Raw genomic sequence first — 23,241 nt, 5'->3', positions numbered from 1 at the left:
GTTAATTCTTCAAATCCAAGAACATGGTATATCTCTCCATCTGTTTGTTTTGTCTTTAATTTCTTTCATCTGTATCTTACGGTTTTCTGCATACAGGTCTTTTGTCCCCTTAGGTAGGTTTATTCCTAGGTATTTTATTCTTTTGGTTGTAAGTGGGAGTGTTTCCTTAATTCCACTTTCAGATTTTTCATCTTTAGTGTATAGGAAGGCAAGAGATTTCTGTGCATTAATTTTGTATTCTGTTACCTTACCAAATTCATTGATCAGCTCTACTAGTTTTCTGGTAGCATCTTTAGGATTCTCTATATATAGTGTCATGTTATCTGCAAACAGTGACAGTTTTACTTCTTCTTTTCTGATTTGGATTCCTTTTATTTCTTTTTCTTCTCTGATTGCTGTGGCTAAAACTTCCAAAACTATGTTGAATAATAGTGGTGAGAGTGGGCAACCTTGTCTTGTTCCTGATCTTAGTGGAAATGGTTTCAGTTTTTCACCATTGAGAACGATGTTGGCTGTGGGTTTGTCATATATGGCCTTTATTATATTGAGGTAGGTTCCCTCTATGCCTACTTTCTGGAGAGTTTTTATCCTAAATGAGTGTTGAATTTGGTCAAAAGCTTTTCCTGCATCTATTGAGATGATCATATGGTTTTTATCATTCAGTTTGTTAATTTGGTGTATCACATTGATTGATTTGTGTATATTGAAGAATCCTTGCATTCCTGGGATAAACCCCACTTGATCATTTTCATTTTGAATGATCTGTCCACTGGTGAAAGTGGGGTGTTAAAGTCCCCTACTATTACTGTGTTATTGTCAATTTCCCCTTTTATGGCTGTTAGCATTTGCCTTATGTATTGAGGTGCTCCTATGGTGGGTGCATAAATATTTACAATTGTTATATCTTTTTGTTGGATTGATTCCTTGATCATTATGTAGTGTCCCTCTTTGTCTCTTGTAATACTCTTTGTTTTAAAGTCTATTTTGTTTGATATGAGAATTGCTACTGCAGCTTTCTTTTGATTTCCATTTGCATGGAATATCTTTTTCCATCCCCTCACTTTCAGTCTGTTTGTGTCCCTAGGTCTGAAGTGGGTCTCTTGTAGACAGCATATATACAGGTCTTGTTTTTGTATCCATTTAGCCAGTCTATGTCTTTTGGTGGGAGCATTTAATCCATTTACATTTAAGGTAATTTTCGATATGTATGTTCCTATTACCATTTTCTTAATTGTTTTGGGTTTGTTATTGTAGGTCTTTTCCTTCTCTTATGTTTCCTGCCTAGAGAAGTTCCTTTAGCATTTGTTGTAAAGCTGATCTGGTGGTGCTGAATTCTCTCAACTTTTGCTTGTCTGTAAAGGTTTTAATTTCTCCGTCGAATCTGAATGAGATCCTTGCTAGGTACATTAATCTTGGTTGTAGGTTTTTCCCTTTCATCACTTGAAATATGTCCTGCCACTCCCTTCTGGCTTGCAGAGTTTCTGCTGAAAGATCAGCTGTTAACTTTATCGGGATTCCCTTGTATGTTATTTGTTGCTTTTCCCTTGCTGCTTTTAAGATTTTTTCTTTGTATTTTATTTTTGATAGTTCGATTAATATGTGTCTTGGAGTGTTTCTCCTTGGATTTATCCTGTATGGGACACTCTGCACTTCCTGTACCTGATTGACTATTTCCTTTCCCATATTAGGGAAGTTTTCAACTATAATCTGTTCAAATATTTTCTCAGTCCCTTTCTTTTTCTCTTCTTCTTCTGGGACCCCTATAATTCGAATGTTGGTGAGTTTAATGTTGTCCCAGAGTTCTCTGAGACTGTCCTCAATTCTCTTCATTCTTTTTTCTTTATTCTGCTCTGCAGTAGTTATTTCCACTATTTTATCTTCCAGGTCACTTATCTGTTCTTCTGTTCTTATCTGAATACCTGTTCAGGTATTCTGTTAGTGATTCCTTCTAGAAAATTTTTAATTTCATTTAGTTTGTTGTTCATCATTGTTTATTTGCTCTTTAGCTCTTCTAGGTCTTTGTTAAACATTTCTTGTATTTTCTCCATTCTATTTCCAAGATTTTGGATCATCTTCTCTATCATTACTCTGAATTCTTTTTCAGGTAGACTGCCTATTTCCTCTTCATTTGTTTGGTCTGCTGGGTTTTTACCTTGCTCCTTCATCTGCTGCATATTTCTCTGTGTTTTCATTTTGTTTAACTTGCTGTCTTTGGGGTCTCCTTTTCGCAGGCTGCACGTTCGTAGTTCCCATTGTTTTTGGTGTCTGCCCCCAGTGGGTGAGGTTGGTTCAGTGGCTTGTGTAGGCTTCCTGGTGGAGGGGACTGGTGCCTGTGTTCTGGTGTGTGGGGCTGGATCTTGTCTTTCTGGTGGGCAGGGCTGTGTCCGGTGGTGTGTTTTGGGGTGTTTGTGAACTTAGTATGATTTTAGGCAACCTCTCTGCTAATGGGTGGTGTTGTGTTCCTGTTTTGCTAGTTGTTTGGCATTCGGCATCCAGCGCTGGAGTTTGCTGGCCGTTGGGTGGAGCTGGGTCTTAGAGTTGAGATGGAGATCTCTGGGAGAGCTCTCACCGATTGAGAGCTGCACAGGCTCCCGGGGTGGGCGAGGGGGTGGATAGAGACCTGTGCTTGCACACAGGCTTCTTGGTGGCTGCAGCAGCAGTGTTAGTGTTTTATGCCCGTCTCTGGGATCCAAGCTGATAGCCACGGCTCGCGACCGTCTCTGGAGCTCGTTTAGGTGGTACTCTGAATCCCCTCTCCTTGCGCACCCCGAAACAATGGTCTCTTGCCTCTTAGGCAGGTCCAGACTTTTTCCCGGACTCCCTCCCGGCTAGCTGTGGCACACTAGCCCCCTTCAGGCTGTGTTCACGCAGCCAACCCCAGTCCTCTCCCTGGGATCTGACCTCTGAAGCCCGAGCCTCAGCTCCCAGCCCCCGCCCGCTCCGGCGGGTGAGCAGACAAGCCTCTCAGGCTGGTGAGTGCTGGTCGGCACCGATCCTCTGTACGGGAATCTCTCTACTTTGCCCTCTGCACTACACTCTCCTCCATGGCTCCGAAGCTTCCTCCCAACCCACCCCCCATCTCCGCCAGTGAAGGGGCTTCCTAGTGTATGGAAACTTTTCCTCCTTCACAGCTCCCTCCCAGATGTGCAGGTCCCGTCCCTATTCTTTTGTCTCTGCTTTTTTCTTTTTTTCTTTTGCCCTACCCAGGTACATGGAGAGTTTCTTGCCTTTTGGGAAGTCTGAGGTCTTCTGCCAGCGTTCTGTAGGAGTTGTTCCACACGTCGATGTATTTTTGATGTATTTGTGTGGAGGAAGGTGATCTCCACGTCTTACTCCTCTGCCATCTTGAAGGTCCCCTCCTATTGTTATTGAAAGGGAAAAAAACTCTACCAATCGGTACAGCAGTTCACAGGTAAATTTTGTTTCATTTCTCTGGTAAATTTCATCTGTCAGAGTGTTGTTTTAGATATGGTTTTTCCATAGAAGCACACATAAAGTCATGAAGAGTTTGAACTTAAACTCATGCTATAAAACTAGGCACTTATTGACCTTCAGATTTTCTAAGTTTTATCATACAGACTGTGAGCTCATTTAATAGCATCAAGCGAAGGAAGCTGCAACAGCATCCCCTGTACTGCATACCTTTGGGATCTTCCTGTATAATGTTGACATTCAGTCTCAACCAACCTGACAATAAAATGATCCATTTATCCAACACAAGCAGACAGAGGAGGAGACACTGCATCTTTCCACTCTGCCTCCCACTCCCAGAGCCAGTCCGATGCTTCCTCTGGGCCAACCACACGCACACATAAAGCACTTTGTCAACAATTTTCCATGTTTTCTGTTAAATTGAGTTTACTCTTCTTACATGAATTTCCCCCTAGATACTTTTTCCAAATAGCACAGAAAGTATTTGAGGTGAACTAAAACTTTTTAATAATAAACTTTGTGGTTATAAAGCCCTAGGACTAAGAAACACTTATCAAGAAATAAAAATGACCAGCTTTACCATTATATATACAGGACTACTAAGGAGTTTAGGAAAAATTACTGATGTTTACTAAAAAAGTATATACATACACACACATATATATATATAAAATATACCTAAATTTTAAAATCCAGCTTTTCAAAGGGGCAGTATTGTCCAATTAAGGACTTTTATAAATCCCTTGGAGTCCTCCATAAAATAAGTATTTTAATCACTAAGAGTATTGAGTAAAATTTTTGCTTCCTTAATTCTATTCCCTGGCAGTTCTGTTTATTTTTTTTAAAAAAGCATAAAAAGCAATTGTCTTTTTACCTAAATAGTCTATGACCATTATGGTTGCTTACTTAGATTTCTTTTCTTTCATACCGAAAATAAATCATTCCTTATTAGATCATGTTTTGTTGCCACTGTAGAATTCTAGAAGGACCAGACAGAATTGAAAGACTGGAAAATTCTGACTATATTATAGATAATAGTGTAATTATCAGAGAAGAACCCGAAGTACCAGTGTCCCTAAAGTATTTTTTTATCAACTTGTCAAGGTATCTAAAAACTCCATCATCCTTCTCTTTTAAAACCCTCATTTTCTTGAATGCTCTTATTAAAATAAAAATGTTATTGATAGGCTACCATGTATGTCAGTGACAAAAGTAGGATTCTAACTAAAAAAACGACACCTGGGCAGAAAGATTTTGGATAGGAAATGGTGGCAGAAAGGCTGTCAGGAAAGAATGCAATGTTCAATGAAAAACTCAACTTAGCTATAGATGGTATGAGGACTGGGTCTTATATCAGTCAGCAGTCTTTTCAATTGCAATATTCAGAAAATACAATAGAAAGTGTCTAAAACAAAAATGGAATTTATTGGCTCTCATGACCTGTGTGCCACTTATCAAATTATTGCCTCTCGGCTTCAAATTCACCTTTCAGTTTCTTTTAGTGTTTTTCTCCTTTAAAGTGAGACCTGTGTTAAGCATTCTCAGTAGAGGGCACTGGAGGGACCTTGCAGGAGGAAGGTGCTCTCCTACCTTGTCTGGCTGATGCCTAGTGGGCTAGCAGTGTGGGTATAAGGCGAATCTCTGTCCCAGTCATGTGCCCAGAACATGGTCCTTTGGTAACCTTTCAGCCTTGGCCTGGCAATAACCTAATTGCTGTGCACTTGACATGGAAATTAGCACTCTAAAGCCTTCCTGTCTGAATCAGTGCCCCATTTCCCTTTGTAAGTTCTTGTGCAAACTGCCAGCGCCCCAGAGGATTTCCATCAAGCCAGCCACTGCTCCCTCTGTAAGCCTTGCTTGCTTTGACTGTGCCCAGAAGGTTTCTGTCCTTTACCATTGCAGATTACCTGCTCCTTACCTGCACTCCACAGAGTTGCTTCCTAATTGCCCAGCAACTGCAGAACAGCTCCAGTCTGGGAAACGCAGTTCATTTCTGAGTTATCCAGTGTAACAAACTATGCTTTCTTCTAGAAGGTCTGAACCCCAGCCTTGGGGACGAGGCCCCCTCCCAAGTTTTATCCTTCCTTAGATATTCTTCCTCAGCCCTAGGGTACCGTATAAAATTTGCCTATGTCTTATAGTTACTCACTTAGTATAGTTTAATAATTTTTAATATTAAACTTTCCGTGTTTATCTTTCTATATGGTTTTTGTCTCCTAACTGGACCCAGGCTAATACACTTTGACTCAGGGTTCAAAAATTATTACCAGGATCAGTCTTTAGGCTGTGCATCCTTTAGATTGTCTCTATCTCATCCAGGCTCCCTTTCTGTGGCTCACATATTTCAGTACCATCAAATATATTTGAAGAGTCAATGCTTCTTTTTCCCAGAAGCCCCAGCTAATATTTCCTAACATGTCAGTAGCTAGGCTTGGGTTACATGCACATCCCTGATCCTATTTACTTAGTTCACTAGGGATTCTCAGTTTCCTACTTTGTACTTACATGGATTCAGTCACTTCCACATTCTAGGGTTTGTCTCTTACAACACCCTACTTTTGGTATCAGTTTCTACATCAGTTATGAATTTTGTTGTTCCAAGTGACAGTAACCCAACTCAAACTGGCTTAAATAAAAACAGGGAATTTACTGACGCATGCAACTGAAAAGTCCACAGGTGAGCCTGGCTTCATGTGCAGCTTGATTCAGTGCTCATATCATATCACCAAGAGCCCCTTCTGGGTTGCTTCTATTCTCAGGCTGACTTTCCTTATGAGCATAATGGAGAGGGCAGTTCCAGTTGTCAGATCTTTACATTACTAAATCCAGTTAAAGAATCAAAGCTTCTGTTTTCTCTCAAAGCTTTCTCTTCTTTTTGGGAGCGTATGTCCCAATGGGGTGTTGTGATGGTTAAGTGGGGTAATATTTGTTATGTTAATGATTGTTATTATTAGCCCATTAACTCTATTAACTCTTGTCTGTCTCTGTACCAAGCAAGCACTGTGGTCAAGTGGATAGAATATCTGGATAATTTTAGGGTCCTCTTTCAGAGTTGGAGGTGAAAATGTTCAATCCCATACCATCTATACATTTGACAGTGAAGATGTATAAATTCTCTAAAGGAACAATATAGTACTTTTTTCCAGAAATAAGAAGGAAAAGCTGGGAAGGCAGTTGTGATGGTTCATTTTATGTATCAACTGGTCTGGACCATGGGGTGCTCAAATGTTTGGTCAAACATTATTCTGAGTATGTTTGTGAAGGAGTTTTTGGATGAAATTAACATTTGAATCAGTAGACTGAGTAAAGCAGATTGCCCTGCCTTATGTGGGTGAGTCTCATCCAATCAATTGAAGGCCTGAATAGAAAAAAGGGAAGACCCTCCCATGAGTAAGAGGGAACTCCTCCTGCCTGACTGATGAACTGGAACATCAGTCTCTTCCTATCTTTGGATGAAACATTGGCTCTTATGGGGTCTTAAGCCTACCAGCTGTGGGGCTTGAACTGCACCACTGGCTCTCCTGGGTCTCCAGCTTGCCAACTATAGATCTTGGGACTTGTCAGCCATCATAATAACATGAGCCAATTTCTTATACTAAATCTTGAGTCTATCTATCTTTATCTATCTATCTACCTACCTATCTATCTATCTACATCCTGTTAGTTCTGTGTCAGTATTGATCTCTGAGAAGGAAGGGAAAAGAGGAAGGAGACAGTAAGGGCAGGGGTGAGAGTGGAGGAAGACATGAGAAATGGAAGAAAGTTGGGGAAGAAACAACTTCTGGTTTCACAACACAATTTTGTCTTGGGCTGTGCAATATTGTGATTTGTAAGAAATATATAATTGGTCACTCAGATGTATTTCTTGTATATATTTGGTCTTCGTCTATGCTTCCTGGCTCACAGTTCTCAAAACCCTTGGAATTTCTTGAGTGATAAGAGCAATGGGTACATCTTTTATTATAATATTTGGTCTCTTGTCCTCAGTTTCTGAAAACACTTCGGAGCCATAAAGGTGAAATGAGTGTCTTGTTATCCATAACAAGCCTCTTTCAATCACAGCTGAGTTTATATTAATGAGGTGACTGTTGGATATCCCCTAAAAATGTGGGTTGGGGTAGTTACTGTGGGTACCAACCTTAAATGGAGGGTTGAAACTTTCAGTCCCACCCCCTGATTTCTGGGGAGGGGCTGGAGGTTGAATCAATCACCAATGGCCAGTGATTCAATCAATCATGCCTATATAGTGAATCCTCCTTAAAACCAAAAGGAGGAGATTTGGAGAACTTCCAGGTTGGTGAACCAAAATGCTTCTACATACTACTAAGTCAGGCCTCAAACCCCACTAGGACAGAGACTCCTTTGTTAAGGGCTTCACCCTATGTACTTCTTCATGAGGCTGCTGATTTGTATCCTTTAATATCTTTTGTAATAAACTGCAATCTAGCAAGCAGACTAGTTCCCTGAGTTCTGTGATCTGTTCTAGCAAATTAATGGGACCCAAGGAGGGGGTCGTGGGAACCTGTGATTTATAGCCAATTAATCAGAAGTCTAGGTAATGACCTGGGTTTGTGATTGGCACCTGAAGTGGAGGACAGTCTTGTGGGATTGATCCCTTAACTTGTGGAATCTAATACTATCTTTGGGTAGACAGTGTCAGAATTAAGTTGAATTGTAGAACACCTAGCTGGTGTCTGAGAATTGCTTGATGTGGGCAAAACCTCCACACATTAGATTCCACGTATACGTTAGATAATGCAGTATTTGTCTTTCTCTGTCTGACCTATCTCACTTAGCATAATGCCCTGAAGGTCCGTCCATGTTGCAAAGGGAAGAATTTCCTTCTTTTCATGGCTGAATAATATTCCATTGTTCTACATTTTCTTTATCTGTTCATCTGTTGATGGATACTTAGGTAGTTACCATGTCTTGGCTACTGTAAATAATGTTGCAATGAACATGGGGGTGCAGATATCTTTTTAAAATTAATTAATTAATTTATTTATTTATTTATGGCTGTGTTGGGTCTTCGTTGCTGCTCACGGGCTTTCCCTAGTTGTGGCCAGTGGGGGCTGTTCTTCGTTATGGTGTGCGGGCTTCTCATTGCTGTGGCTTCTCTTGTTGTGGAGCCTGGGCTCTAGGCGCACGGCTCCAGTAGTTGCAGCATGTGGCCTCAGTAGTCGTGGCTCTCGCGGGCTTTAGAGCTCAGGCTCAGTAGTTGTGGTGCATGGGCTTAGTTGCTCCGTGGCATGTGGGATCTTCCCGGACCAGGGCTCAAACCCGTGTCCCCTGCATTGGCAGGTGGATTCTTAACCACTGTGCCACCAAGGAAGTCCCTAGATATCTTTTTAAGATAGTGATTTCTTTCCCTTCAGACATATACCCAGAAGTGGAATTGCTGGATTATAAGATAGTTTTATTTTTAATTTTTGAGGAACCTCCATTTTGTTTTCCATAGGGGCTACACTAATTTACATGTTCACCAACAGTGCACAAGGGTTCCCTTTTCTCCACATCCTTTCCAACACTTGTCATCCATTGTCTTTTTGATAGTAGCCATTCTAACAGGTATAAGGTGATATCTCATTGTGGTTTTGATTTGCATTTCCCTGATGATTAGTGATGTTGAGCACCTTTTCATATACCTGTTGTCCAGTTGTATGTCTTCTTTGTAAAAAAGTCTACTCAGTTCCTCTGCCTATTCATAAATCAGATTGGGCTTTTGCTATTGAGTTCTATGAATTCTTTATATATTTTGGATGTTAACCTCTTATCAGATATATGATTTGCAGATATTTTCTCCCATTCCATAGGTTGCCTTTCAATTTCGTTTATGGTTTCCTTTGCTGTGCAGAAGTCTTTAGTTTTATGTAGTCCCACTTGTTTATTTTTGCTTTTGTTGCCTTTGTTTTTGGTACTAAATCCAAAAAAAATCATTGCCAAGACCAGTGTTAAAAATCATATCCCCTGTGTTCTTCTAGATGTTTTATGGTTTCAGGTCTTACTGAAAGTAAGCTAAAGTTTTTAAGTAAGTAAGTTTTATGGTCTCAAGTCTTTAATACATTTTGAGTTGATTTTTGTGTGTGGTGTGAGATAGTGGTATAGTCTCATTTTTTTGCCTGTGGCTGTGTGGTTTTCCCAGCACCAATTATTGATGAGACCATCCTTTCTGCATTGTATATTCTTGGCTTCTTTGTTATAAATTGACCAAATATGCGTGGATTTATTTCTGGGTTTCTGTTCTGTTTCATTTGATCTATGTGTTCTATGTGTCTGTTTTTATGCCAATGCAGGTAGGATTTTGATATGAAGAGATGTGGGAGATGATTCTCAGTGAGAAATGGCATGAGCAAAATAACAAGGTTAAAAAATAACAGAACCTGGGGAGTTCCCTGGCGGTCCAGTGGTTAGGACTTGGTGCTTTCACTGCCGTGGCCCCAAGTTCAATCCCTGGTCAGGGAAAAAAAATAGAACCTTTTCTGGGATGAGTGAATAAATCAGTAGAGTTTGTCATGGACTACATATTTGTTCCCTCCCTTGTCTCGAATTTATATGTTGAAACCCTAACCACCAGTGAGATGGTATTAAGAGATGGGGCCTTTGGGAGGTAATTATGTCATGTGGGTGAAGTCTTTTTAAGGAATTAGCATTCTTTTAAGAAGAGACTTGAAAGAACTTGATCCTTTCTCTGCTTTCCACCACTTGAAGACAACAGTAAGAAGATGGCCATCTGCAAACCGGGAAGTGGGCCCTCACCAGACACTGAATCTGAAGGCACTTCCCAGCCTCCATACTGTGAGAAATAAATGTTACTTAAGCCATCCAGTCTATGATAATTTGTATAGTAGCCTGAAATGACTAAGACATATTTGAAGCATAACATTTAGTGAGGCGAGAGAGAGATTGGAGAAACAGGTGGGGAGAAGATTGTGGTCAACCTTAAGAGCCGAGCTAAGAACTATATTTTTTAAAAAATGTACAAAGGAATGCACAAAACATAAGTATACAGCTCAGTGGATTATTACAAAGTTAACACATCAGAGAAACCACTACCCAGATCTCAAAAATAGAACATTACCAACACATTACCCCACTCATGCCTCTTCTCAAACACTGCGCCTTTCTTTCTCCCTGAAGGAAACACCACTGACTTCTAGGTTAATGCTAGAAGTCAGTGGTTAATGCTGCCTGTTTTTGAATTCTATAGAAATGTCATTAGATAGTATTTATTATTTTGTATCTAAGTTCTTTCACTCAGTACTGTTGATGAGATTATATATGCGGTTGAATGTATCTGTAGTTTATTTTCATTGTTTTATAAGTATTCCAGTGTAAGAATATTCATACCACAACTTATGTATCAAAATGACTGTTGTTTGTGTAGAATTTGGGGGTTACAGGATATGCACATATTCAGTTTTAATAGATTCTGGGAATCAGCTTTCCAAAATAGTCCTATCTATACACGTCCACCAGCAGTATCTGAGAGTTCCTATTGCTTTACAAGCTCTCCAACACTTGGAATTTTCAGACTTTTAATTTTTAGCCTAGGAAATTTGGACTTAATTTTGTATGCCATGTTGAGCCACTGAAGGATTTTGGTTTGGAAAATGGTGTGAATAGGGAGATACATCAGGTAGTGTTGCATAGATTAGAGTGTGAGAAAAATTTGAGGAGGGAGGCCAGTTGGGATGCTGTTGTAATGATTTCATGAAAATAATGTGGAAACAAACTAGAATGTTAAAAGGGGCTAAAAAGGAAGAGACAAGAGATATTACTCCCACAGTCTGTGCCTATAAATAATAAGATTTGGCAATTAATAACTTGTGGGGATAAAGGAAGCAAAGGTGATTGAAGAGCAAATTCTTGAGCTTAAGTGATTGATAGACTGGTAGAGTCTTAACCAACTTAAGAAGACTTGGGAGAAAACTCTCATTCGGAGAAATTGTTTTTCCTTAAATTTTATCATTTAACTATTTTACCAGACCCTTAGTTCAAATTTCTTATACTCTTTTTCTCCAACTCTCCTTTCTCAATGCTGTGGAAGATCATTCTCAGTAGAAGGTGGATCTGTCAGAGAAGAAAGAACCAAGACTAAGGTGGAATAGTTAAATTGTGTCTCTCTCAGTGAACTCAGTAACCAGAGAAAGCAACAGAAGATTTTCTGTTATTCAAACCTGACAGCTTTGGTGTAAGGAGTGATAGTAGCTAGAGAATGACAGGTCTGGGACTTCTGGGAAGCCTAAGTCTACATAGCTTTTAAAGTAGGAGCTATTCTGTGTGCTCATTTCCATCACTATTCTTTCTTTTTCTCTAGACGTCTTTTTTATCACTGACATAAGGAATGGCTTATTCCATTTTTGAAATAAATTATTCGTTTAACCAGGTATTTACAGGGATATGGCAAAGAACATTTAGATGCTCTAGGACAAGCACTCCCATTACATTCACTTTTCCTGGTATTGAGATAGTAATTCCAATTGCTTATTTTAATTTTTGAGACAGTTTGCTTGGATAACAGTTCAGGCATTGCTGGTTTTGCCTATCTATATCAATTCTTATTGAATGGATTTATGTCTGTTTTAGCATAACCTCTTTAGTAGAGGCTTTCATTTAATACTTTTTGGTAATATTTTACCTACAAATGTGTCCAAAAGCATAAGACAGCTCATTAAGCTTGTTTATATTGTTTCCTCCAATGAAATCACTTTGACAAATGTTGTTTGTTTTTGTTTTTGTTTTTTTGTTTTGTTTTTTTGTTTTTTTCTGCCACACTGTACGGTTTGTGAGATCTTAGTTCCCTGACCAGGAACTGAACCCGGGCCCTCAGCAATGAAAGCACGAAGTCCTAACCACTGGACCACCAGGGAATTCCCGACAAAGGTTTTGTCTTAAATTTGTACTTTCCTGGCCTTGATAGCTTCCTGTGTGGCACTAACAACAAACAGAAGTAATAGTACCTTATATTTCTAAACCACTTTAAAATTTACAAGGTACATTTACATCTATTTTATATCCATTGGCTTACTCCATCACACTGTGAGTGAGGTGTTACTACTTTCATTTTTCAGAGGAAGAAACGTAGGCTCAAGGACATGAATAGTGATATAGTCAGGACTTCAAATCAGATCTTCTAATGCTAGATTCAAATTGGTGGACTGAATAAAGCAGAGTGCCCTCCCCTACTGTGGGTGGGCATCATCCAACCTATTGAGGGTCTCAGTAGAACAAAATGATGGAGAAGTGGCAAATTCTCTCTCTCTGCCGGACTTAAAGCTGAGACATCAGTCTTCTCCTGCACTTTGAAACTTAGATCATCATCACTCCTGGTTCTCAGGCCTTTAGACTCAGATTGGAATTTATACCAACCGCTTTCCTGGGTCTCCTGTGTGTAGACTGCAGATGGTATGGCTTAACCTCTATAATCATGTGAGTCTGTTCCTTATAATACATCTCATTCTTTTATTATGCCAACTAAAAATTGACACTTGCCATCTGCCTCGACAAGGATTAAGTCACTAGCTGCTGCAGCCACTGACCTTCAACACACCCTGAAAGGAGTTCAGGGTAGAGATCAGGGATGAGGCACTCTGTGGTCTAGGGAAAGCTGACAGAACAGGCCTTCAGGTAGTTAAGATATTTCAGGAGAAGATTTTATGAGCCCAAATTCTTGTATCTCCTCACATCTGGAAAAGCACTAAAATCATTAATGGAGACATCTGCTCCTCGTGACTAGCAGTAACCTTCACAAGACTAGCAGCAACTTTCTGCCAAACTGTGTGCTTGATTGCATGTATCCCCCCTCACCAAAATCACATATATACTGACCTTCCCCCCTGCTTCTTTGGAGCAGTTCCTCAGAGCTATCTAAAACGCTGTCACCCGGCCTATAGTCCTCACTTTGCCTCAAATAAAACTGAACTCACAACTCTCACGTTGTGCATTTTTTTTTCAGTCGACAGTTGGTTCAGTTTCTCTGGAGAACCCTGAATAATACAATGTCCTTTTTGCAGTGCTTCTGCCCTTATCACCTTTTACATCTAGCTGTAGAATTTCCTGTTATCCCTCATCTGTTAATCAGGAACTATATTCTTGCCGGGTGAGAATTTATCTGTATATTGAGTACATACACTTTAGCATTAGACACCAACAACAATTCTCATAATTATCAGGTTAATTTAGTACCTGGAACCAAAGTATATTCAGGAGTTAACTTATGGCATAAGATTTACCTTTTATGTTTTTTTTCATTTGCTTTAGCCAGTATCACCACCCTGTGTGAATAGAATTCAGTGAATAGCCAGTGAAATTTTATTATAGGCCTATTTTACATTTGACTTTTTTGTGGCACTGATAAAAGCTGTGAAGCACAGCCTGATCATATTGTCAAAAAGTTGGTTTTCATAGTCTAAGAATTGAGTCACTGCATAGGTAATATTTCTATTAAGAGAAATAAAACTATTTTCCTGGATATGTTACATAGATCATCAGTATGTTTGGATTTTTGAAGAGATTGGTCATTGGTAAATGTATTAAAGAAAATAATCCAAAACAAAACAAAGAAAGAAAAGGCAACTCCTCTCATCGTTTAACATTAAATATCACTCAGCACACAGACAAAAGACTGAAATGCAGGTGAGAACAGATGTAATGTTTGTTGATTTATTAGCAGCATGCAACGCAATCATGCAGTGGAGTCTACTGACTGAGATCAGTGTGATGGAAAACACAACTCTCTTGAGTGCTGTTCTTCTAGGCTCTTCTCGTGAAAAGATATATTTAGTCAACACTATGAAATTCAGAGAACTGGGAAAGGTAATGAGGTATTCTTCACAGAGCAGTGTACCATGTCCATTCTATCACTGAAAGAATAATGACATGAGTCAGAAAAGCTGAACTCATATACATTTAAATTCCTGAAAAATGATGGGGGGTTACAGTTATTTAATTATTTGGATGCTAACCAGTGAGCATCTCCATATCCAACCAGATTTATGAACATAGTTAAACTTACCTGCTTCTATGGGAATTGGTGAATGACCCAGACAACATGAAAGAAGTTGGAGAAAGGGATTTATTAATTAGGTTTCAGGATGACAAGGAGTAGGCAGTTCTTACTCAGCACTATGAGAATGCTGTGAGCCAAAGGGATTGGCAAATATGAACTTTAAATCTGTAGAAGTCAGAGGAAAGAAAAGACGTTAGATTTGCAGAGTCAAAATTTTTTTAGCCAAAATATCAGGAAAAAAGCAAAAGCCATTTGGGAATGAACAGGTGGTTCCTTGACAATTTCCTCATTTAGCATTGCTAGGGGATAAGATGACTGAGGTTTTTCTTTATGGAACAGTGGGCACATGATGAGTGAAAAGGGTCAAGCTGGCTAAAAGGGCCAAGAGCTGAGCAGATGGCTATAGGTTATTCCTCCCTACAATAGACTTTACCATGTATTCTGTCATTAAACATGTAACAGCAAAAAAGTTAAATGCAGTCAACTGTTTAGTTTTTCCAAAGGATTCTAAACAATGTCTAATTTTTAAAAACTGAACTGGAAAATTTGGGAATTCAGTTAGTAATACAGAGCCACAGACTCAGAATGGGGGAAAAACATCAAGGTTATTTAACTGCTCTTGATACAGAGATCCTTTCCGTAGTGTTAGGGTTGAGTGACAGTCTAGTGTTTGGTTCTCTGTTGACAGGGTATGTGCTACTTTATAATAAGTCACCCCATTCCATTGTGTACAGACTTATAACTTTTTTGGGGCTTCCTAGACAAATTTTCTGATTTCTAGCAGCATTTTGATTTATGTTTGTGAAAAAGTCTCTTCTCCATCAGATGCAGTCTAGCAGAACTATTAATCATGCCCCTGACCCCACCCTAAACGGGATACCAACATGACCCACGGTAAACCCGTAGTCATTCTCTTCCTTGAATTTGAATCTTGAGCAGAGTGACAAACGTTTGGCACTGTTTTATTTCCAGCAGTGGTACCCTGACCAAACTATTTTTTCCCTTGAGACTCTGCCTGAATTTCCTGCTTTCTCATTTTCTGAATGAATCTGCCCTGTTTTTTCTTGTTTCCAAAATCGATTCTCCAGCTTCCTGTTCTCCAGCTTCCTGTCTACTCTTGTATGACAGTCAACTGGGGAGCCCATTAAAAACGATTCCCGGACCTTACCCCCTCAAGTATGTAATTTAGTAATATGGGGTGAGAGTACAGGAAGTTAAATTTATAACACACTCCAGGTGACATTGATGCAGTCAGACTATGGGCTGACTTTTGGGAACCACTGTTCAGATGATATAACTCAAATGTAAATTTTCACTTTAATAGAAAATTTCTAAAAGTGGAAAAGGCTTACTGACCAACTCATAAATGAATGAATCCCAGTTTTTTCATTCATTCAATAATTCAACAAAGAGACATTGAGCATCTGTACTGTGTCAAGCACCATGATGAGCCTTGGGATTCCAGTATCATTAAGATTACGTGAAACTTACTATTTGTGGGCACTGAGGCTCTGACAAGGGATCCAGGAGTACATATCTGGATTTCCAGATCCTACATTCAGTACATATCACCAATAATCTTCAAAAGAAATGGACAAGCATTTGTTTCTATATTTCTACCATATTCTGACCATATTCTACCATATTCTATATTTCTGACCTATATTCCTCAAAAATATAACAGTGTAGATTTTTAATTCTAGATATGTTCCTTCATGTATGTAAAAAAATTCTAAGTAAAACCAGAAATCTCAGCTCTAAATAATTAGTCTTAGGCATAATAAAAAAATTAAACCATATCCATCTTCTGCCAGGTTTAATAAAACAAGAATTTCTTCTTTTACTGTTCTACTGAATTGCCTCACAGTTACATACATAATGTACAATTAAAAACAGCTTTAGTTGAACAGGATATGAAAATGTTCAGAGGCTCCTTCTTTTAGCTAAAAACAAAAATAACTCTTATGTAAAATACTTGCTGTTAAATTAGGACCATATTTCATATTTTTTGGATGATTCTAAATCAGCAGTCTTAAGTAAATTTTGAAAACTTATATCCCTTCTCAGAAACTTTTGTTGACCTCAAAGGTTTCTCATCATAAGTCTAAATATTTCTAAAATATATAGTTTACAGAAAATTGTGAACATCGATATAAAAATTTCATCATTCTTTGAAGTGTATCCATTTTGATTCCCACTATAGTCCATATAAAAATACTTGAACAAACTCATTTTAATAGTCAGAAGTTCTTCATTTATTTTTTTCTCTCTGAAATTCTATTTCCATATAACTTTTCCAAAATTTTATACTATTTTAATATATTCTTTCTGCCTGAAAGTCTTTTAGTGATCACTTTTCCCTGCCGTAAAAATATATATGTACATTGAAAAGTAATTTAAAAATTTGTGACAGACTCCAAGGGTTAAAATTTCTTCTGAATTGGATTTTCATCACACTTTTTAATACAAAATTAACCTAAACAGCATAAATAATTGTACCTTTAGATAATAAACATAAAGATAAAAATTATTAGAAATGTGTCCATTCAGATAGTAGGGTTATTTTTTGTTCAATAAATAAACATATGTGTGAGTGGATTCAAATTACACGTTAGGATGAGACAAGTCTCAGTATCAATCTATTCTATTTTTGTTTTTATGGATGTAAGATCTGAGAAAACATATTCCCATAAATAAGTAGATGAGAATGGAGTTTTGTTTTAGCAATGTCTCTCAAACATTTGAACTCCTTCCAAGTTATATGCCAAAATAACATAGTTATCTATCATCAAAAATTATTTTTAATGATCTACCAACTGTCATTTTAATTAGGTCTTCCTTCAGTTTTGTTAAAGGCAAAGAATTGAAACCAATTCCACATTTTATGATTCAGTTATTAGTCATTTACTTTCTCAACACCAACACTAATATTTTGAATTGTCCTATTTGAAAATCTGGAGATTTTTGCCCTCAGGTTCAATGTACCATAGTAAGAAGGTAAAATGAGTGATAGGCTCACCTCTCTTTTTGCAAACAACTGGCATGAATATTCTCAGGCAATCAAATTTTGGAAAGAGTACATGTGAAGCATAGGATCCAGAAATTATTTCCTTAAAATTATTTTTCCTAAAGCACACATATCCCAGTTTGAAATCTGCGGGCCTAAGCATGTCTCCTTTTAAAGATAGTTGCTTTTTATTTAACATTAAGTTAATGTAGATTTGTCTATATTGGAACAAAGAGACCTCTGGTGGATTGTATATTCCAAAATAGCTGCAAAACATTCCCTGTCCCATATTCTCTTCTTACAATGTGACATTGACACTCCTGCCATTGCGAAGTGGTGATCTATTTTCCCTTGCTTTGGATTTTAGGGGAATTGTGACTGTGGGGGGGAATAATGCTATGTGATTTCTGAGGCTGGGCCATAAAAGGTGGTAAAGCTTCTGCCTGTCCACTTAGGATGCTCACTCTTAAAACCCAACTGCTATACTGTGAGGAAGCCAGAACACATGGAATGGCTGTGAATAGGTAAATATTTCAGCTGACAGCCTCATTTGAGGTCCCGGACAACAGCCAGCATCAACTGCCACATGTGTATGTGAGGAAGCCTTTGCGATTACTCGAGCTTCAGCCACCCTAGTCATCTGAATATGACTGCATGAGAGACACCGAGCAAGAACCCCAGAACTAAGATAATAAAATTATCACCATTCCTTTAAGTCACTCTGTTTTAGGATGATTCATTATGTAGTATTGAATAAATTTGATACTAACAGAATACCTTAGTAACCAAAATAAATTGATGTCCACTCAATTCAAAATGTATAGTTCTACCTGATTTGGGCTAAAATTTATCTTTGCATATTATCGAAATCGCAAAGTATATTAGTAGTGCATAAAGATTGCAAAGAATATATTAAACAGTTAATGTTTAATTTCATTAAAGAAAATGTAGATTGATTTTCATATGTTCCAATTTATTATTGATTAGAGTACTGCAGATATATGAAATTACCCAAACTCCTTATCGTTTATTTACTTCTTAAAAATTTAATTATTATTCTCAAAGTAATACTTATCCTTAAATTTAAAAGCCAAACAGTACTACAAGCCTAAAAACAAACAAATAAATATAAGCAAACCCCTGTCCCCTTCGCATTTTCTTCAGGCAAACTTTTTCAATCTCTTTTAGCTGTTTAATCTGGTATTTGCCTCCCAATTTCTAGTACCATACTTTATTGCTAGTTCTGTTTATTTTTGTTTTTAATTTTTGACAGTATCTATTAGCTTCCTTCTATAGAAGTTTAGGATTATCTCTTTTACACTGCCTCCTCAACCCTAATTTCAATGCATATACCTATATCTCCTCCTATTCTCCCACTATAGTTATATCATGCTTTTCTGATACATTAATACTTAAAATTTAAATTTGTATTGTACTTTGATTACATTCCTTCTCTCCTTTTCACAAGTTTTTGTTCCATCATTTGGTTTGTCATCTAGGCCACTATGACTGTTTTAGCCCCAGACCTTCTCAAAGAACTATAAAACAGCTTTCAGTAAAGTTTATGCCTCCCTCCCTCTCCCCTTCCACTCTCTCTCTCTCTCTTTTTTTTTTTCCCCTGGAATCCACTATCCTCCTTACAAATCTGGAGTCATTGCACTCTAGGCCAAAGACCCTAACTGACATTCTAGGCTGTCACTGCTGGGCATTTTCTTTCTTTCTTTTTTTCCTTTTCCCCTGTATTGAATTCCTTGTTTCTCGGATTTTATGTTTTCCCATTACTTGGTCTATTTCTTTGTCTTGATGGAGCACATTTTCTAGGATTTTTTTTTAACAAAGGCTGCATATAAGATAAAATTTTTGAAGATCTTACATGCTGAGGATATTTTAATACTACCTTTGCATTTGATTGAAGTATAGCTGAGGATAGAGTTTTAGGTTATAAATAACTTCCCCCAAAAATTTAGAAAGCATAGCTTTGTTGATTTCTGTTGATTTGTTACAATTTTTAAGTCTTAAGCTACTTGGATTTCTGATTTTTTTTAATATATTCCTGACCTTTCTGATGATTTGCTGCTTGAATCCTTTGCTTCAGCTTTCTGAGCTCCGCTAATCAGATTTCACTAGTCCATGTCCTTTCCATCTTACAAAATTATGTTTTTATCTCTTGTCTACTGTCCCTCCTGTCTCAGTCCCTGTTCCATTTTCTTTGTCCTTGTGATTCTGTACATTGTTTTTTCATTTACTCTTATTTTAGTGGTATTCAGGATTGAATGTATGTGTTTAATCCATCAAGTTTAACCTGAATTCTGTAACTTCAACGTTTTTCACTTCAGAGATCTACTAATTCTGCCCTCTAAGTTATTTTTAAATTGTACAGTTTTACAGCATTTATCAAATGTGCAGATACTATATGAAAATTAACTATATATATATCTTTGTTGTTTTCCCTTGATTCATTAGTACTAAAAGAGATAGAGAAGGCGTATTATTAAGTGTTCCTTCAGGAAAACGAGGGAAACATATAAGGAATTGGTTATGAAATTGGAAAGACTGAAAGAGTGCAGAGGGGACGGTGAGGTTACCCGCCTACCACCTGTCTGGCTGGAGGAGCAGCAGAGGAAGCGGGGTTACCCAGAGCCCAGGATTGCTGTGCTGAGGAGCCCTGTTGAGCTTCTGCTGTTGCTTGGCTGCCGCTGCACCTGTCACTGCCCTTTGCAGGCAGCGAGGAGCCCATATCCCCATTGAGGCTGCAGGAACCCAGGAGCCCGCGGTCTCCTGCTACAGCGGCGGCAGCTGCTGCTCCTGGAGCTGGAGCCAGAAGCGTCGGACTGCTGAGGCTGATGGGGCACCACCTGTGCCGCTGCTGTGGAATGGTCCTGCCTGAGCAGGACCCCAGAGCCTGCACTTACCCCTGCCCCTCTTGCTGATGCAGAAAAAAACCCACACAGATTTCTCTTTCCCTCTTGCCTCTGAGTCCCCCAACAGTGCCTTTCATTGGCAGAATCTCACTAGAAAGCAGCTGGAAAGGAAATCTGTGAGATGTAGTTTACAGCCTCCCAGCCATCCTGTGATTCAGAGGAGATTCCAGAAGGCTGGGAATGACGCCAGATGACAAATAGCCAGCCCAAAGGGTTTAAAGGGAAACTCAGTAACTGACTTGTGAATATTATCATTTCTCTGGGTAGGCATATCTATCTGGCACATCCTCTGACTGTGATACACATCTATAAATATATTGTATATACATATTTTTTAATAGAGGCCTTTGAGAATAAAATCAGAACTGCTTGAAGCAAAGAGGTTTGATAATTTTCCAACTGTGAAGAAAACTTTAATGATTATGATATTTCATTGATTATTTTGGCATTTCCAGAGTTTATCTTATATATTGCTATTTTTGCTGACATTTTACAGAATTTGGAGCAAGTATACAAATTTAATAGGTTGTTAAGTGAGATTTTTTCCTGTTGTCTCGGATTTTCAGTTAAGGCCAAAAACTGAGAACAAGAGATGTTAAATTCCTCATATTCTAAGGATTGCTGTGAAGACAGCCAAAATTAGGTTCAGAAACTACCCCCAGGGCCAGCTAAGAGAGAGCAGGACTGGACCTGTTGCCACCAGCCTACCCACTCCCTTCCACTTTTCTTTTCTCTGCCCTGGATGCACCTGACTAGAAAAAACAACTAGACTATTCCCCACCCCTCACCCCCACCCCCAGCTTTTAGCTTTTCTAGTAAAGTGAGTATGATCTGTCATGTGAATCTGCCTATTTTTGTTTCTAAAATTGAAGATGAAATTTCTGTTTGGTCAACACGTAATCATGGAAAATAAAAGGATGTCTGTCTCTCGGGTTCCCGTGCTCCTACTGTCAGGTACAAGAGGAGTTCAACTCTGCTCTCCAACTGTTCACTCATGTTTTGAAAAGTCAAATGGAGGACACATTCATGACAGAATATAATATTCTTATTTACTTGTTCTTATGCCTTCTAGGCAGAGCTATTCAGAATAAAGGAATGGGTGCTGTTAACGTTGATGTCAATATGATACTTGGATGGCATTTGGCAAGACGACTCCGGAGTATCCAAATCCTTCCCTGTCTTGGTCATTCTTCCTTGAGAATGCCTCAAAGAAAGCGTGTGTGCAGGATACATTGACCAGCAGAGCATAGTGACATCACATTGGAATGACTTCTGGGACTTCTTTCCCAAACTCAAAGCAGAGCCAGTGGGAGTCAACCAGAGTTCCACAAAAGTTCCCTCATTTGTATCTACTGGAATGGCTTCAGTGGTGTGGAAGCAAAGAAGGCCGAAAGTCTTGTTCTGACCATTTCTACCACGATATCCATTTCACATTTGGATCTTACTATCTCATGTGGTGAAAATTCACTCACCAGTGCCAAGGTGTGAGACATAAGGACAGCTGAAGACAGAGAGTCTGTCCCAATGTCTTAATGTGCCCTGCCTGGGCCCTCTTGATTTAGCTGCCTTGTGGAAGAGAAAGAGCAGATGAAGAGATAAAGAAAGAGAAAGGAGAGAAGAGAGAGAGAGGACCAAGCTTTCCCTTGGGGAGAACAGGTCCTAAGCTTAGCCTTACTTCGTCAGGTCAGAGAGTCCAGACAGACAAAAATGGAAGAGTTAGGCATCATTTTTCTTCCCTTATTACCATCGTAACATCTTAGGAGGAAGAGAACTGGAAGGGTAAGACTTCACACAGTGTGTGACCTTGACCTCTATAAACAGTACACTGATCTAATTCAGAGACCAGAGTCTGATCATCCAGATCAACAATGGGTTGAGTTGGGCTTTGGGGGACAGCAGGAGTGAATAAAACCGAGAATTCCTCAGAGAGGCCAGCAGGACCGTTATTTTGATGTCAGCCTTTGAAGTGGTCACTGTGCCTAATTCAAAATTTCGAGGTCTCAGGTCCTCATGTTTTAGTGAAGAGCAAGTCTAAATTATACTTGCTGTGTAAAAATTTTACTGATGGCCCTGGTATTGCCTTATCGTCTCAACTGCTGAGGCACTTTTTGTCTGCCTTGTTGATTTTTTCTTGTTGAAAGTATAAAGTACGTTCTAGACTTTATCGTGTATCTTTTCAAGGTTTGGCCCTGTGTCCTCAACTGGGGCAGGTGCTGCTTTGGGGCAGGTGCCTTGTAATTTACCTTATTGTATTTCCAGGATCCAACACAGTGTTTGGAATTGAGTAGGCACTCAATAAATGTTTGATGATGATGAATTTGCCTGGTGTTTGGAGGACATTATTCAGGTTCATTAAGGCTTTACCAGCACTTTTTAAAAAATGAAAACTATTTTCAAATCTCTATTTTGGAAGTTTTTCTCAGTATTTTCCTTTCCTAAAAATTGATTTAGCATTTTCAATACAGCTTGACAGACTAAATTTATTTTTTGCCTTTGTACTTATTCTTTTAGAAGAACATATATATAAAGAAAATATATTTGGCAGAAGATATATGTGATGAACTGCAGAGACAGAAGCCATGTCTTTAGAACTAAAGTGATACCCAAGGGAAGAGCAATAGAAAACTCTTGCTTTGGAGTGACTCAGTGCAGGTGGTTGAAATAGGAAGCTGGGATCAATCCTAGAAGGGCAGTTTGAATTATTTTTCCATTTTCACTGTTCCCTTTTCCAGTGCTCTTTCTCAGATCAAAATGATGATTATAATGAGAAAACATAAATGGGAAATATAATGAGAAGTGATTATTCTTTCTTGCGAGTCAACATGCTAAGTTATGTATTATGCCAGCTCATTTAATCCACACAACTACTCTAT

General features: G+C 38.6%; 1 long non-coding RNA gene across 1 annotated transcript in view; it reads left to right on the top strand.

The window, feature by feature from the left end:
* LOC133088489 (uncharacterized) overlaps positions 1 to 22,479 on the top strand; it is a 40,993-nt gene extending 18,514 nt beyond the window's left edge. Inside the window, exons 3-4 of the long non-coding RNA XR_009700522.1 lie at positions 3,208 to 3,412; positions 21,441 to 22,479. This is a non-coding gene — a long non-coding RNA (uncharacterized LOC133088489). The remainder of the gene's footprint in view (positions 1 to 3,207; positions 3,413 to 21,440) is intronic.
* Positions 22,480 to 23,241: the final 762 nt, after the last annotated feature.

The sequence above is a fragment of the Eubalaena glacialis genome, chromosome 3 (assembly GCF_028564815.1).
Source record: "Eubalaena glacialis isolate mEubGla1 chromosome 3, mEubGla1.1.hap2.+ XY, whole genome shotgun sequence".
NCBI classification, from domain to species: Eukaryota; Metazoa; Chordata; class Mammalia; order Artiodactyla; family Balaenidae; genus Eubalaena; species Eubalaena glacialis.
This window is presented reverse-complemented; position numbering and strand designations above follow the sequence as displayed.